A 12,640-nucleotide genomic window follows, 5' to 3' on the forward strand; every position below is an offset into this window, starting at 1 on the left:
CCATCCTTTATTTTCAAAATGCTCTAGCAAAGCGCGGTTACGTTCAGCACGTACAGCGGCACTCTGTTCCATTCAAACTCGTGTCATAACTTGCTTCTGAGCATGCGCGGGTTTATGACACCAAAAACTACGTTTTGAAAAACGACATAAAAAATTGAAGCTTGTTCGAATTTTTTTTTTACATTTTTCAGAAGACATAAAACAACGTTTTCCCCACACACGGTCATTTTAAATGACGTTTTTAAAAATTTCGTTTTTTTCATCACAATAGTAAGTAAATAAACAAATAATAAACAAATAAAGTAAAAAAGGTAAAAAATAAATAAATAATAATAACTAAATAATATATAAAAACTGATGAAAAAGCTGAAAAACATAGCAACAAATGATGAAACGGATGATATTTGTCTCTATTGGCTAATTAAAAAAAAACACCAAAGCTTAAAAACGCTTTAAAAACGCAGTGCAAAAATTCTCCGAAACACAACGCTCAGGTGGGAATGCAGCCTAAAATGCGACGCAGGTGAAGCGCACTTTTTCTTTTCGCGTCCCGTCTTTTTCCGACACGCGGCGAGCCCGGAGCGTAGAGCGTCGTTCGGCGAAGACGATCCCTCGTCACATGCCTGGGCCATGCAGAAAGGAAACATTCCTGTACATTTCTTGGCTACAAAGCAAGGCTAAAAAGAAAGGAGGGGGGGAAAGAGCTCCAAACTCTCATTGACGACAAACGCCCAAGACACTCCCCCAGGGGCCCCAGGAGCCAATGAGGCGCCGAGCTGTGGTCGAGCCTTCTACAAGCCTTCCCTGATCCATACACAGTCATGTGATGATCCCAAGTAGTATTCCTGATCTGCAGGCACACAGTGAGGGTGAGTGGTGCTGCTGCTGCTGTCCCTGCGCCTGTCACTGCCCACCAAGGACAAGTAAAGGGTCAAGTTCAAAGCTGTGGGCAGTTTTCTCTGGGATCTGCTGTGTTCCTGGACTGGCAGGTAAGGAGCAGGATTGCAGGATATTCTGGACTGTCTCTGCACTTCTCTCCCTAGCATATGGTGACCTTCTGCTGCTTACATGGAGGGGAATTGTGGGGGGATCTATTCATTTGTGGCCATGCATGCAATATAAAATATAAATCTCTCTTCCCAGCACAGAGTTGCAACTCTGTAACTTGTAGATCTGTCCTTTGTGTAGAGAAGATACTTTGTTGCCTGGTAATCCTGGATACAAAATGTCTTTATGTATTTATTGATTTTATTTACAAACTGGCACAGCATGCTGCAGATCTGTGCAAAAGGGGATTTCCATAGATTGTCAATATTTGTGTTTTTATTTTTTATTAGTGTTGTTTTCAGTTGTTTAGTCTTTTAAAAGACCAGAGAGAGGTTGTTTACTGAGAGCTCAGCCTATGGAATGACAGGGGCGGCATTCCCTTCTATAGGGTGACCTATGACAGTGTGGAGCTTCAGATGTATATATGATATAGAGGAAGATACAATGTCACAGCCTGTCCCATGATGGATATAGAGACAGACAGACAGGTAGATACATACAAACAAACAAACAAACAAACATAAATAAATAAATACATTGCTTGAGGGATAGAAATACAGATGATAGACAGAGCAATAGATATATAAATCAATAGATACATACATACATATACTACATGTAAACATAATAAATAAATAAATACATTAATTGATTGAGGGATATAAATACAGATGATAGATAGACAGATAGATAGATAGATAGATAGATAGATAGATAGATAGATAGATAGATTCATACATACTCTGCATTCATACATACTCTACATACATACATACAAACAAACAAACATAAATAAATAAATGCATTGATTGATTGAGGGATAGAAATACAGATGATAGATCGATCAATAGATATATAAACCAATAGACAGATACATAGATACATATTCTACATGTAAAAATAATAAATAAATAAATAAATACATTAATTAATTGAGGGATAGAAATACAGATGATAGACAGACAGATGGATACATACATTTATACATACTCTACATACAAACAAACATAACATAATATAAACATAATAATACATAAACAAATACATTGGTTGATTGAGGGATAAACATACAGATGATAGATAGATAGATAGATAGATAGATAGATAGATAGATAGATAGATAGATAGATAGATAGATAGATAGATAGATAGATCTGTATGTGTATATAGATATCTATATATTTTTTTTAAATCTATCATCTGTATTTCTATCCTTCAATCAATCAATCTATATCTATCTAATACATATCTATCTAAACATGCACACTTCCTATATATATATATATATATACATATATATATATATATATAATGACTTATTTGCCTACTTTTGCTTAAATATATACCACACTTCTAAAAAATTTAGCAACCTTTTTTTTTTTTTTGCAAGGTTTGGGTTTAGATTCACCAATTTTTTTTTGTTTTTTTTATGTATATGCTATCATTGGGGGAATATTTATTAGTATTTCTGCCCAAGATTCACACACCTTTCACCCAATGTTTGCACACCTTTTACCCAACATTTACACAACTTTCACCCAAAGTTTAGAGTGACACCTTTCACCCAAAGTTTAGACACCTTTCACCCAAGATTTACACAACATTCATCCAAGATTGACACACCTTTCACCCAAGGTTTACAAACCGTTCACCCAAGATTTACACAACTTTTACCCAAAGTTTACACACCTTTCACCCAAAGTTTACAGACCTTTCACCCAAGAGTTACACAACTTTCACTCAAGGTTTGCATACCTTTCACACAAGATTTACACAACTTTCACCCAAGATTTACACACCTTTCGCCCAAGATTCATGCAATTTTCACCCAAAGTTTACACACCTTTCACCCAAGATCTGCACAACTCTTGCCCAAGATTTTACACACCTTTCACCCAAAATTTACACACCTTTCGCCCAAGATTAATGCAATTTTCCCCCAAGATTCACACACCTTTCACCCAAGATTCATGCAACTTTTACCCAAGATTTACACACCTTTCACCCAAGATTCACACACCTTTCACCCAAGATTCGTGCAACTTTTACCCAAGATTCACACACACCTTTCACCCAAGATTCATGCAAGTTTTACCCAAGATTCACACACCTTTCACTCAAGATTCATGCAACTTTTACCCAAGATTTACACACCTTTCACCCAAGATTTATGCATTTCCCCCCCCTACAATTAGAGGGGTTGTTTGTTCATGTTTTCACCCAAGATTTAGACATTGGGCAAATATGACTCAATTTCGATTTTTTTTTAATCTTATGAAAAAAAACATTGGTAAATAGATCCCGAAGAGTGCTTTGTCGACGTATGTATTTAGATGGTTAGATAGATAGATAGATAGATAGATAGATAGATAGATAGATAGATAGATAGATAGATAGATAGAATGATTGAAGGATATAAATACAGATGTGATATATATAGGCAGACAGACAGATACACAGAAAAACAGATTGATAGATGGATAGATAGATAGATAGATAGATAGATAGATAGATAGATAGATACATTGATTTAGGGGTAGAAATACAGACGATAGATATGATATATAGATAGGTATAGATAGATATAGGCAGACAGACAGATACACAGAAAAACAGATTGATAGATGGATAGATAGATAGATAGATAGATAGATAGATAGATAGATAGATAGATAGATAGATACATTGATTTAGGGGTAGAAATACAGACGATAGATATGATATATAGATTGGTTGATAGATGATGATAGATAGATAGATAGATAGATAGATAGATAGATAGATAGATAGATACATTGATTTAGGGGTAGAAATACAGACGATAGATATGATATATAGATTGGTTGATAGATGATGATAGATAGATAGATAGATAGATAGATAGATAGATAGATAGATAGATAGATAGAGATAGATTGGTAGGTAGATACATAAATAGATTGATTGGTTGATTGATTGAAGAAAAGAAATACAGATGCAATAGATAGATAGATAGACAGATAGTTACATAGACTGATTGATAGAAGATGGATAGATAGATAAATAGATAGATGGATAGATACATACATACATAAATAGATTAATTGAGGGATAAAAATACAGATGATAGAGTTGATATATAGATTGGTTGATAGATAATGGACGATAGATAGATAAACACATACATAAATAGATTAGATTGCTTGATACAGGGATAGAAGTACAGATGATAGATATGATAGATAGATAGATAGATAGATAGATAGATAGATAGATAGATAGATAGATAGATAGATAGATAGATAGATAGACAGATAAGATAGATAGATTGATTAGATAGATAGATAGATAGACAGATAAGATAGATAGATAGATAGATAGATAGATATGATAGATAGATAGATAGATAGATAGATAGATAGATAGATAGATAGATAGATAGATAAGATAGACAGATAAGATAGATAGATTGATTAGATAGATAGATAAGATCGATAGATTGATTAGATAGATAGATAGATTGATTAGATAGATAGATATGATAGATAGATAGATAGATAGATAGATAGATAGATAGATAGATAGATAGATAAGATAGACAGATAAGATAGATAGATTGATTAGATAGATAGATAAGATCGATAGATTGATTAGATAGATAGATAGATTGATTAGATAGATAGATAAATAGATAGATAGATAGATAGATAGATAGATAGATAGATAGATAGATAGATAGATAGATAAGATAGATAGATAGATAGATAGATAGATAGATAGATAGATAGATAGATAGATAGATAGATAGATAAGATAAATAGATAGATAGATACTAATGACCATGCATAGTATAATTCTATATGGATATTTTTGCTTTTATCTGGGAATACTTCTTTCTGTCACTTTATACATCTGATTGTTTGTATTTTCTACAACCCTGTAAATCATTAAATAAATGGTCAATAATATATTGGAATGTGTTATGTAACCAGATATTGGCAAGACATCCATTGGATCAATAAATGCAATACATTGCATTGTATTTGTTCTATGTGTAATGGGGGGGGGGGGGGGTTAACTGTGGCAGTGCCAGGCACTCGCAGGCTTGGTGGCAGCACTGAGAGGCCTCCGGTTGGCAGAGCTGTTGTGGAGAATGTTGACAGTATGAGTTGGAAGGGAGGGGGAAGGAGGGTTATTATCGGTCATGTTCAGTACTAGAGGCCAGGGAGAGGGAAGTAGAGTACAGCAGCTAAAGCACTCAATAACAGGCTGTACAATGAGCCATTCACAAACAGCACCAAGGCTAATCTGCCTTAACCGTGACAGTGCCGCCGCGTAACCCCTTCCAGGCCACTACGCCACTTCGTCTTGGGAATTCGGCAAAAGTCTTGTGTTTCTCGGCTGTTCGGGGTTATCGGATATTCAGTTATACTCTTAGAATCATCAGCTTGGGGAAGGAGCCGCCGTATTCTATTAACAGACATTTCGCAGAACAACTGTCAAAGAAAAGTTAAAACGTAACCGCGTTTTATAATCATAAACAGAAGATGAGAAGCTGCCTTTGAATGTCTTGAATCCCAATGTCATTCCAGTTCTCTGTAGACTTCTGTTCCTTTTCTGAGATGTTCACACCTGCCATTATTAGTGGACTTTATCGTGTGCTTGATCTCTCAGCAAGTGATGATCATGCGTTTCTTATGATTCCAGTATAAATTCAACACAACAATTATAAAAAAAAAGGGATTTAAATGTGAAAAGTATGCGTCGCAGCGGCCCCCAGCAACACGCAATCAACACACAGTGACTTGTGGTGCGTTTTCATATGTGTTTAATAACAGCGAGATTAGCGGCAGGGAGTATGCACCCTGGGGCCAAATCAAAGGCTTTTCATCTGAGGCCAGCTGAGCATTGGAGAAACTTTTCTAAATCCCGACAAGACTTTTGATTTTTGTCCATTTTTTTTAAACATTCGCAGATGTAAAGATCTTTTCTCTCGCAGCAGAAACTATTTTTGTTACATATGTTGCTAGACGGATACATTTCAGATAAGGGTTCTTTTCCGCACCTGCTCGATGACGGATTTCGTGCCTGGGACTTTAAAAGGATGAGCTTACCAGCATGACATTTAGATAATAGTAGATGAGCGCATTCAACCTGACTTGCTTTGTAGTGTTGAAAATATGGTAGCTTAGTGGTTAGCACACCCGCTTGATGGGCAGCACGGCGGCCAAGTGATTTATACTTTCCGCCTAGGAACAACTTGACTTGTTGGTTCAAATCCCAACCATGGTACCCAGTTTGCGGGGGGCCCTAAGCAAAATGACATGTCACACTAAAGTTGAGAAGCGGGGAGGGGGGGGGGTGTTCTGCTGTCGGGAATGGCATCTTACATTAAAGTGAGAAACGGCGGGTGCTGACTTCTTACCTCTTCTCCCATGCAGCCAGCGAGTTGAGAAGCAGGGCCGAAAATGACTTCTCACCAGGCAGGGTCTCTAGTAATTTGGGGGGCCCTAAGCGGCTTGCATAGTGAGCCTATAGGGCGGATCGGCCCTGGTGGCACCACCTGCCTGGAGTTTACATGCTCTCCCTTTGCCTGTGTGAGTTTCCTCCCCACACTCCAAAGACATGCTGGTAGGTAAATTGGTCAGAGCCGGAGTCCGCGGCCCCCGGAAGGAAGAGGGGCGAAGACGGATGCGGCCTGCAGTGGGAACGGCTCGGGCTTCGCTTGCAGTTAAGTGTCACATAATGCGCTAGTATGCGACGCATACTAGCACATTATGTCTTTACTTTGCAGGGGAGGGAGAAGATTTTTTTTTAGCAAGGGTTTACTTTCTCTTTAAAGCGGAGTTCCACCAATTGTTTTTTTTTTTTTTAAAGTCAGCAGCTACAAATACTGCAGCTGCTGACTTTTAAAATAATGGCACTTACCTGTCCCACGATGTCGGCACCCTAAACCGATCTATCCCTCGGCCCTCAGGTGCTGCCGCGCCATCTTCTGGAAGGGAATCAGGAAGTGAAGCCTTGTGGTTCCACTTCCTGGTTACCTACTGCACATGCGTGACTCGTGCTGCGCGATCCCACTGGTCCCTGCTGTCTTCTGGGATCTGTGTGTCTCCCAGAAGACAGCGGCGGGGGGTGGGGGTGGAGAAGGTGCTGGAAGTGGCGTAGATACCTGCGGATGGCTCAGGTATCTAGTGGGGGAAAAATACCTGTATTAGATAGGTATCTGCTCCCCCCTCCCCCCTGAAAGGTGCCAAATGTGACACCGGAATTGGGGAAGAATCCGAAAAGCGGAAGTTAAATTTTTGGGTGGAACTCCGCTTTAAGCCCTGGTTCACACTGGTGCGATTTGACAGGTGAAATCGCCTGTCAAATCGGCGGCATTTGCCAGAAATTGCCGGCAATGGCACCATCCTAATCAGTGCGACGCCACATCTGCAGCGCTGCACCGATTTCAAAAAGTAGTTTCTGTACTACTTTTTGCGATTTCGGCCCGTGATTTACATTGACAGTTCCTCTAACACTCAGAACCGAGCGATCGAAAACCACCGATCGATCGGTTCTCACAGCTTCTTGAGCAGAGAGCTGCTGACTGTCAGTCAGCAGTTCTCTGCACTTCCCCTCTACTTGCTCTATGGGTCGCTGAGCTGTGGAGGGAGCAGGAGCGGTCAGCTCAGGCTCTCAGCGGCTCGCTGAGGGGCTAAGCCAGGTGCCGGTGCAGGCATGTGGGAGGATCCCGACTTCATTGGGCTTTAGCCAAGCTGTCTGCTGAAAACGGATCACAGGAGTGCAGAAGGAACATCATTCCTGTGATCCACAAGGGAAGTTCAGCCAAATGAGCGTGAGTTATAAAACTGCCCACTAGATGGCGCTTTCCTTTCTATACACGCACACAAAAACGGTTGGGGAAATCGCATGCGATTCAAACAGGAATTCCTGTTCAAATAGCATGCGATTGTTTGCAGTGTGATTTGCGCCCCATTTATTTTGTACTGACGCAAATCCCCCGCAAAGTATCGGTACTCATTATCGGCGAGTACTTGACCAAAAGTATCAGTACTCATACTCACTGATAATAAAACGGTATCGGTGCAACCCTAGCTGGTAGGTTAGTTGTCTCCTGGCTCTAGTATGCATGTGAGTTAGGGATCTTAGATTGTAAGCTCGTTGAGGGCAGGAACTAATGTCAATGTACAATATATGCACAGCACCATGAAAATGAATGATACAGTGAAACTTCAGATTGCGAGTAATGTAGTTAACAAGCGTTTCGCAATACAGGCATTTTTTTAAAATCCTGACTCGGTTTGCGAGTGTTGTCTTGCAAAACAAGCAGGATTCAAGCCACAGCGGTGTGCAATACCGCATTTGAACAGAGGTGCAGGGGTGCCGGAGCCGAGCCGATCGGAGGTGTTCGAAGCCATTTGGACATACTCGGAAAAATTCGAAATACTACGTTCCTGAGATTTTTCAAGGTTTTCTGAGTTCAGCCGAGCTGTTCCCGAGCCTTACTCTCTGGCGCCCCCCACCTCTGGCCACATGCGGTTATTGCATGCCGTAGAAGTTGATGCGGAACAAATTATTTTTGATTACATTATCTTCTATGGGGAAACTCGCTTTGATATGCGAGTGCTTTGGATTACGAGCGTTCTCCTGGAACGGATTATACTCGTAATCCAAGGTTCCACTGTACTATATAAATGCCTGTGATAAATAAAAATAAGATGGTCCAAGTCACTTCTTCAATCTTACTTTAAAACACGGACAACAGTTTTTGGATTTTCAAAAATGCTTGTTATTATCACCTGCTCCAAATGGTACAAAGATCCTGATCAAAGGTCTTCTACTTTTTTTTGCCTGCCAACTGTCAGGTTAGGATAGGACTTACAGTCCTTGAATTGGAGCATGCAAACTATTCAGAGGTAGCCAAGTCCATCTGCAGAAGTTTAGATCTTTGCTTCATGGTTTAGAACTTGAAGCTTGTGGTGAACACAGTGTTCCAACGTTTGTACAGATGTCCGCTCTACACTAACAGACCAGCATCTGTAGCAGCGTGGTGCAGGCACCCAGCAATGTGTCAAAAATCCAAACAGACCCCTGAAAATCTTCACAAACATCAGAACTTGGCCGGTGATATCGATTGTTCGACTCTTATTTTAAAGCGGGAGTTCACCCAATTAACTTTTTTTTGATCTTTTCCCCTTAGATGTATGCTCGTTTTGTCTAGGGGAATTGGCTAGTTGTTTTAAAATATGAGCCGTACTTACCGTTTTCGAGATGCATCTTCTCCGTCGCTTCCGGGTATGGGTCTTCGGGAGCTCCTTCTTGATTGACAGTCTTCTGAGAGGCTTCCGCTGGTCGCATCCATCGCGTCACTAGTAGCCGAAAGAAGCCGAACGTCGGTGCGGCTCTATACTGCGCCTGCGCACCGACGTTCGGCTTCTTTCGGAAAATCGTGACGCGATGGATGCGACCGTCGGAAGCCTCTCGGAAGACTGTCAATCAAAATAGGAACGCCCAGTCCCGCAGCCAATACCCGGAAGCGGCGGAGAAGATGCATCTCGCAAACGGTAAGTACGAATCATATTTTAAAACAACTAGCCGATTCCCCTAGACAAAACGAGCCTTCATCTAAGGGGAAAAATAGTTATGTATGGGTGAACCTCCGCTTTAATAGGACCGCTATGTGAACATGGGTCGGGTCGGGGACGGACTTCAACTTGTGTCAGATTAATTTTCAAAGGCAGAAGCTTTGTAAGAAGGATTAGATGAAGAATTTCAGAATAGCAGTTGTGGAATGCAAAAGCCAGGGGCATGAGTAGTGTTCCTGTGTCTTAGTTACCCTTGTTATGGTTAACCCTTAGCAAGGTGAGCTACAGGGTTGTACAGTGGTAGCTCGATTTTCACTTATCTAGTAGTAGTACTAAGTCACGTTCAACTGGACTTGTTCTGTAACGATGAAGGCATTTCATAGCTTCTTCAAGCCTCAAAATCTCTTCAACATTACAGAACAAGTCCAATTGACTGTGACTAACTACTACTAGCGCCACCATAAGCTGGATGACAGAGAACCTTCATAGACATAGCTGGTCACTTATCTAGTAGTAGTTATTCATGTTTAAGTGGGCACTTTTACATAAGGTTGACGACATTTTGTAACTTCACCAAGCCACACCATGTCGATATTCGGTGGCTTGGAGAAGTTTTCCACCCTCTGGAAATAACACATGTGCATTCGTTTTCGTCCAAATGCATTTTTGTCGGAATTTCTGGGATTTTCAAGTTCGTTTTAACAAATGATAACTGTAACAGACCTATGTATTCTGCCTGGACATTTATAATCATCATGCAGTGAGGACTACAAAGAACTGCATGGCTTGTTACAATTTACCTGCATATCGCAGCTTGCCAGGGAAAAGGACTTCTCCAACGGCCGAGACCCTCTCACTATCTGGGTAGCCGTTACAATAACGAATGTGCAGAGTCCAAAATCCGAAAGATCCGACATAAAAAAAGATTTATTTTCGTTTCGTTGCGACAACAGTTCGATATAGATAGAAGATTCGACATGACGGTGACAATAGCGGTCTGTCTCTATCGAGCCCTCGGTTGAATGTGCCTAACCCAACGCTATTAGTCCAAGATTATTTGACATAGAGAAAAAAGATTCAACATTATAGAGACATGAAGATTCGACATAGAAAAGATTCAACATTATAGAGACATGAAGATTCGACATAGAGAGAAAAGATTCAACATTATATAGAGACATGAAGATTCGACATAGAGAGAAAAGATTCAACATTATAGAGACATGAAGATTCGACATAGAGAGAAAAGAGTCGACATAGAGAGAAAAGATTCGACATAGAGAGAAAAGATTCAACATTATAGAGACATGAAGATTCGACATAGAGAGAAAAGAGTCAACATAGAGAGAAAAGATTCGACATAGAGAGAAAAGATTCGACATAGAGAGAAAAGATATGGTGGCGTAAGTGCGGCGTACCAATGTTAAGTATGGCCGTCGTTCCCGCGCCGAAATTTGAAAAAGTTACGTCGTTTGCGTAAGTCGTCCGTGAATGGGGCTGGGCGTCATTTACGTTCACGTCGAAACCAATGATGTCCTTGCGGCGTATTAGGAGCAATGCACACTGGGAAATTCCACGGACGGCGCATTGCACCGTTCGGGAAAAACGTCAATCACGTCGGGTCACAGAACATTAACATAAAACACGTCCCCCTGTCCCACATTTGAATTAGGCGGGCTTACGCCGGCCGATTTACGCTACGCCGCCGCAACTTACGGAGCAAGTGCTTTGAGAATACAGCACTTGCCCGTCTAAGTTGCGGAGGTGTAACGTAAATCGGATACGTTACGCCGCCGCAAAGATACGCGGATCTACGTGAATCTACCCCAAAGTGTTTCCACAGGTAACAGCAATGAGTCAGGCCCAAAAACACTCCAAATAGAGGATGTGATGAGGGCCACTGCCGGTTGACGCGTTTCGAAGGACAACCTTCTTCCTCAGAGCCCAGCCTCTGATACAGTAACCTGAGTGCCCAGCTGGTCATACATTATACAACCTGATTGTACAATCTCCACGGGACCTTCTGTCATCTAAGTATGTGTAAGGACTTGCCTGATTTGTATCCCTTCAGGCAGGCCCTTGCTATAGTCATAATTGTTGTTTTAAATGATGGATTTGCTGTACTGAGACTACGGCAGCTCTGATAGAACTCTATTACTCCCCCCCAAAGCTCAATAATAACGCCATTCTGGTAATGTAGATTGACTGGCATTTCTCAGCTTTTCTAAGGAGAAGAAAGTATCCTAACGTGAGGAATAAAATACCTTCCGTCACACAGAACAAGAGATTCTGATTGGCTGAGCTGGGATCACGGCATGCTGGTAGGGTCATGCCGCTGATTAATAAGTAACACTTCAAAGTCACTGATAACATTTGAACAATCTTTCCAGCTCAGGAACGCGCACACATGGCATTAGGGGAGGGGGGGGGGGGAATCGGTGGCTCAGCTGATTAGTTCTTGTTTGTCCAGTTTTCACAGTGGAAAATATTTGCAGCTTTTTTAGAAAAGAAACAGGTGCAGCTGTTACCGGCGTCCCAATATCGGTTGGTGACGGCCGTGAAAATCATATTCGGTTATTGGTAAGTGGGCTACTAACACCCGGGGCCAGTCCAAGGGGTAGGCAGAAGAGACAGCTGCCTTGGGCACTTTAGCGGGAGGGCGCAAAAAGGATAGGACCTGCAACTTATGTTATGAGTATGCATTTTGGCCTTTTCACATTGGGTGCTAAAGGACCTTGTACACCATAGGTTATATTTATGAAACGATTTGAAGAGCTATTTTCCCAATACAGAGAAATCTAGTTATTTGCAGTGTATAGCAGTGGTTCTCAACCACCCTACCAAGGTCCTCCACTGGGCTGCAGCCTCCTTGCTCCCAAACCTCCACCCAGCTTCAAATCACCTAACTTCTCACAGTGCCACCCAACCTCCCACAGTGCCCCAAGCAAGCCCTTAGCCCCCACAGTGCCCCCCAGTTCTCTGCAGTGCCACCTTGCTTTCTGCAGCTCTTCACAGTGGTCTCA

The 12,640-nt window shown here is 41.2% G+C and overlaps 1 protein-coding gene across 3 annotated transcripts in view; it reads left to right on the plus strand.

Annotated features, from left to right (window-relative positions):
- Window positions 1-819: 819 nt before the first annotated feature.
- KLF15 (Kruppel like factor 15) overlaps window positions 820-12,640 on the plus strand; it is a 35,790-nt gene continuing 23,969 nt past the window's right edge. The window contains exon 1 of one of the 3 annotated variants that reach the window (XM_040358998.1): window positions 820-989. The gene's annotated coding sequence lies outside the window, so the exon portion shown is untranslated. Of the gene's footprint in view, window positions 990-12,120; window positions 12,198-12,640 lie in introns of those variants that run through there. The other 2 variants (XM_040359000.1, XM_040358999.1) reach the window with 2 other exon arrangements.

Source organism: Rana temporaria, chromosome 7, assembly GCF_905171775.1.
Source record: "Rana temporaria chromosome 7, aRanTem1.1, whole genome shotgun sequence".
NCBI classification, from domain to species: domain Eukaryota; kingdom Metazoa; phylum Chordata; class Amphibia; order Anura; family Ranidae; genus Rana; species Rana temporaria.